Source organism: Mus musculus, chromosome 7 (genome assembly GCF_000001635.26).
Source record: "Mus musculus strain C57BL/6J chromosome 7, GRCm38.p6 C57BL/6J".
NCBI lineage: Eukaryota > Metazoa > Chordata > Mammalia > Rodentia > Muridae > Mus > Mus musculus.
In genome coordinates this window covers 122,644,682-122,650,681 of record NC_000073.6, presented here as the reverse complement: position 1 = coordinate 122,650,681, position 6,000 = coordinate 122,644,682, and positions in this window count along the sequence as shown.

Genomic DNA, 6,000 nt, shown 5'->3' with positions numbered 1-6,000 from the left:
TTATCCCCCAACCCCATCCCCTCGTAAGACAGTCTCATGTAGTTTAGTCTAGCCTTGAATTTACTCTGTAGCCAAAGATGACCTTGAACTACTGATTCTCCTGCTTCCATTTCCCTGGTCCTGGGACTATAGATGTTTAGCACTATGTTTGGTCTTATGCAATGCTGGGGACTGAATCCAGGGCTTTCATGTATGCAGGAAAATGTCCTATTAACTAAGCCATGTTTGCAGTCCAAGTCTCTTACCTCTTAATGAGAGTGGCTCAGAACATTTACGCTAGCTCATCACTATGTTCTGTCTCCAGGTGAGCATTGCAGAGTGTGTGATTGAATGGATTTGGAATGAGCTTGGTTCACACTGACTCTTCCATCTATTAGTCTTATGTCATAATCTCAAAAAGATATGTCCCCCGAAAGGGCTATATTGAGTTGATGATGCTGATTTGGAATATTCTGAAAACTTCAGGACATAATCCTATATCTGGGCAAAGTTGGTCACTGGGAACTTAGTTTTGAGGCCAGAATTTTATCTGAGCTTCTCTCTCTCTCTCTTTCTCTCTCTCTCTCTCTCTCTCTCTCTCTCTCTCTCTCTCTCTCTCTCTCTCTCTCTCTCTCTCTCTCTATCTCAAGTGGAAGACATCCTCCCTCTCACCATGAGGTGAGGGCCATCCCCCTGTTACTTGTGATACTCTTTCTAAGTGCCTGGAGCCAAGTCACTCTGGACTGAACTGTCTGAAGCTGGGAGCCAAGACATGTCTTCATTCCTTTGAACTGCTCTTGTGAAGTTATTCTTGTCCCAACTCTAAAACACTTAGCTGTCGTTGTGACTAGTTTTGACCTCACAACCTTCCCTTCTTTGTGAAGTGGGTATCGAATGAGGAGTGCCAGCATGTGGGGACTATGCTGCGGCCAGTGATGAGTGACGGCAGCTCCTCCCTCAGCCTCTTTGCTGATACAATCTCTCAAGCACGATGGAGACATTTAGCGGAAAAGAACGAACTACCCACCAAAAAGCACAGTGCTCTCACTTGAGCCACCTGTGACACTTGCCTTCCAAGCTCCCTAGAGTGCAGAGCGCTTTCTGCTGAGCCCCTCCAAAGGCTGCCTTCCAGGCTGCTGGGGTGGGTGGGCATAGCAACAGCCCCATCGCAGCCGGCGCGTGGCCAGACACTCTGATTTACCAGTGTGGGCGCAAACACTCTCTCCCCAGAAAAGCTGCCTGAAGGCATAGACGAGGGGAAGGAAAGATTAAAAATAAAGAGTGGTCATGTTCAGCTTGGAGATTAAAGGAGAGCCATGGACTCAGAGGCCCTCCAATTCTCCTACGTTGGGAGGAGAGGATGGCTAGATGAGATGGAAGTGGGGGGGGGGGGGGAGGCTACCTTGTGGCTTCCTCTCCCTAGAACTCTAATCCTGTGAACATTTCATGCTTATTTTGTTTGTACTCGCAGGGAGCCTGATTTTGAAAGTTCGAATTGGACACTGCCTCTGCAGCAGCCCCCAGCACTCCCTGCTATCTGTGTCTGGGTTACTTTTATCATCCACATCAAAGATTTTTTTGGCATCAACACTCAGGTTGGATCTGCGTCCACCTTGCTTCGTGCCTCTCCTGTTCTCACGATGCAGATAAAACTTACATTGCAGGATTGGTTAGCTGTCCTCTTGCTGTCTTCTAAGGCGACATCTCTATTCCATAGGGAAGGTAACCAAGTGGGGGCTGACTGGCTTTACCCAAAATGTCACGGCTTGCAAACAAGGAGCTGTTTTGTGGATGCCCAGGGTCAGCTAGGTATTTGTTCAATTGCGAATGACAGAAAATGCTCTTCAGATGGGTTTAATACCGGGGTAGGGGACACCAATTAATTGGTTCAAATAGCTGAAAAATCGAGGCATGTTTGGATCCAGGGCTGTAGCTGCATCTCTCAGCTCTGTTTTCCTCAGTTTTGTACCATTTACAGGCCCGTCCGTGCTGACTGGATGACTTTGTTATCTTCCAGTCAGAAGGAAGGAGAATGTTTTCTTTTCCAATACTTTAAGCTTTTTCTTTTACAACATACACACATATATGTACTGTGTATATATGATGTGTGTATTTGCGTAGATCTATGTGCATATGTGTATATGGTATGCATGTGTGTACATCTATGTACATATATGTGTGCCCATGAAGTGACACATGGAAGGCACTGGGCATTTTCTGTTAGTCACATTCCCATTTTGTATTTTGGAGCAGGCTTGCTACTCCATTTCAGTTCAATTGACTGGCCAACTAGCTATTGGGATCCACCCCTCTCTGTAGTCTCCACCTCCTGGAGTGTTGGGGTTACAGATATGCACAGTCCATCTTTTTTGTTTGAGTGCTGGTGACATGAACTCAGGTCCTTGTGTTTGTTTGGCAAACGTGTTACTCACTGAGCCATCTCTCCAGGCCCTCCATTATATTTTAAAAGGTATTCTTCAGTGCCCTGGACCTGATGACTCTGGCAATGACTGAACCACATGATCATCTTACAACAGTCACTGTGGCCAGAAGGTAGCTTAGGCTCTTGAAGCCTTCAGTTGGCTAGTCCAGCTCTAACCATGGTGCCTAGAAAGGGGATGGATAGAATCACAGACAAATGTAGGTGTGCTTTTCCCAGAAGGGAAATGCCCACTTCACAGGCCAGCAAAAAATGCACTGCCTGCTGCAGGCTGAGTATGTCTTCTATAGATTCAGTTGCTAGAATCTGAATCCTCAAATCCATAGGTTGACGGTGTTCAGAGACAGGGACTTGGAGAGGAAGGATAGGGTTAGATAAGGCTAGGAGAGTAGCCCCCCCTGATAATAACTGTTTTATATGAGGAAGAGCATGCTGGCTTGTCTTACCAAGTGATGCCTTCTCCATGTTCTAATGCAGCACAATGTCCTTAGATGCTAAGCAGGCACAGAAGTATGTTCTTAAACCTCACAGCCTCCAGAGCCAGGATCCAAATAAATTTCTCTACAAATTAACTGGTTTGGGATATTTTGTTATAGCAGTAGAAAACGGACCAAAGCATTGCCATTCGGTATTATCAACCACAGCATGTAATACATTAAATGATGCTGAAGTCTTAGCTTCGAGAGAGGGTGGATTCTACTCAGTGACTCTTAGAACCTGCCGTTGTGGTCTTCCCAGTTCCAACTTCTCTCTTCTTTAACTATGCTGCTCTCTGTTGGAAGAGCAATTGTAACATGCAATTCAAAGTGACTGCCTCTTTCTTCTACCCTACTCCATAGTAGGGTAGGACCCAAGTGTGGGAAGTCTGATGTTTATCTCTCTGCCCCGACCCTGACTGGACTAAGGTGATAAGGTGTCAGATGGGTGTTCAAGTCAGGGCAGCAGGACTCAGACTCAGAGCTTCCGTTGGCACTGTTGGAATAAGTTGTCCTTTCTTGGTACCGCTAAACTCTAGGAAGTGCCAGGGATTTGTGAAGAGAGTGAAGTATGGAAGAAGCTGAGTGAAGGAGGGGAACAGGCTTCTGATATTGCCCCTGGATCCATTTGTTCCTGGAACTAGATAATCTGAGGCTTTTTCGTTCCCTAAATTAGCAACCCCCACCTTGAGGAACATCATACCATTACCCAGGGATGAGAGAGGAGCGCCACGTTCCCATCTCGAGGTGTGTGAGGGCTGGAGGCTGTGGGGTATCTGAGAGACACTCACCCAGGGAGACACTATATGAAACCTTGACATCCCCCCCCCCCCCACGCGCTGCCTGGTCATGTGATTTGTTTGGACGCTTTCTGAAAGTTGACTCAGTAGTCTGAGTAGCTGTATCTGATCCTATTTCTTCAATTCTCCCTTAGCATAAGTTATTCTGAAAGTCCAGAAGGCAGAACCCCGGAACTTAAATTCTTTTCCAGTTCTGGGGCCTGACCTTAGGCCTTACACATGTTAAGGAGGTGTTTGTCGTGTAGCTACATCCCAACCTTTGCAGGGTCTCAGTTGCTTAGGCTACCCTTGAACTCAAGGTTGACCGTGAGCGTGCACTATCCTCCTGCCTCAGTCTCTTGGAAGCAGGAGTGACAGGCATGTGCTGTCAGGTTCAGTATCCTAGAACATGTTCACAGGAGACATAGATACGTAAACTTTAGGGTCTGATAGAGCTGCATTCTCACCTTGACTTGGTGATTGCCCACTGGGTGGCTTTATAGTTAAGCGACTTTGTACTTAATAGACTCATCCTTCAGATCTCTAAAGTGGGTTCAATAGTAACATTCACCTCTAACCTTTCCCTTTGCAGTTTTAGCTCCTGCTCCTGGGCATTGTTATAGTGTGCCTGAGCTAGGTTGTGAATGAAGTTATGAATGAAGTGTAAACTGGGAAGTGTGCTCAGAATCAGACCTTGACCTCTTAGTAGCAGTGTAAAAACGGACAAATAGTTCTTCCTCTTTGGAACTCAATTTCCATGTAAAATGAAGATGACAGAAATAGTGCCTCATCTTACAGACACTACATTAGTATTCATATTGTGTTTAAACAGTGAGTGATTGGGGCCAGCAAGATGGATCAGCAGGTAAAGGTGCTTGCCACCTAGCTTAAGGATTTGAGTTGGATCCCTGGAACCCACATGGTGGAAGGAGAAAATGGACTCCTACAGGTTGTCTTCTGACCTCCACACCTGTGCCCTGGCATGTGCATGACCCCTCCCCGCACGATAAATAAATAAATAAATAAATAAATAAATAAATAAATAAATATGTAATCAGAATTTAAGACATTGGATGGCACTAGCCACTATTCTTAGGCTCCACGGACTGTGGAGCCACTCCCATTTGATGGCAGCACTGACAGGCGTAGGCGGGACAGTTTTTGAATGAGCTTTGATAACAAGGGGCTCTGGCATGGTCCTGCTAACTTCAGCGTCCATCAGCAATGCACACCGTTTTGCATCTGCATTCAGATGACAGCTCAGCTAATACTGGGTGCGTTGAACATTGATTAACGCCTCTTAAAGGCAACAGTTTGCATACAAAGTCTGACTCCTCCATCTGCTGTTGTATCTCCATGAAGTTATTTAACCTCTTTGAGCTTCAGCTTCCTCAACTGCAAAATAGCAGAAGGAACAACGCCTGTCTTGCAGGCTGGAGTGAGGGTTAACTGCATCACTAGGGCAACGCCCTAAGAATAGAGCCCAATGCCCCAACCACTAAGTCATTTGGTTATAAATGATAATGCCCAATGAATATATTGTACAAATGGAATGCCCAGTGTGCCCTTAGAATCTCCTTAAAAGAGCTGAAAATACAGATGATCATCAATCTAGCTTGTCACTCTACGTTTCAAACCTGTAGCCCACCTGACAGATTCATCCAACAGACACAGTTCACTAAAGATTCAGAAATTAGAATTTACAGACTAGATTTCAAAAGTCAGGACAACCCATGAGGGTTGGGGGTGGACATTTTTTCCCCCAGCTTCTCTTGAGGAAGGGGAAGATGACATCACTGGGCTCTACCCTCTGCAGTCAGCGCTGGAAGGGATCATGCTTTAAATAGACAAGAACTTCCCAGGTCAAAAACTTGGGTTCCATTACTCTCACTTACTCAGTCAGAGGCTGCTTCACGTATGTATTATACCTGCTGGGCCAATTGGTTAAAATAATAGCTCTCTAACACACCAAATATCCAGCTCAACTTGGCTTCCACGAAAGTCCTAAAGGAGCAACTGCCGACCTTGCACAAGCGTGAGCAGACAGGGAGGGGCCGTAGGGTTCTCCGGGGTTATGTAGCTGGTGTGCGGTGGAGCTGGCATTCCAACATTCTGGAGTAGGCTTCCTAACCCTTTGTTCCTACCAGGGTCAAGTGTTCTATGGTTTGTATGCATGAATTGGAAATATAGTCCAGCAATCAGCTTTCAGTTCTCATTCCTGTGTTGCCCAAAGGGGGAGGCAATTAGTTGTGGATATCTAAGATGATTTTAAGTAACAGCTTCCTAAATTCCCCACTTCATTCAGCATTCCAAGACCTATCTCTAA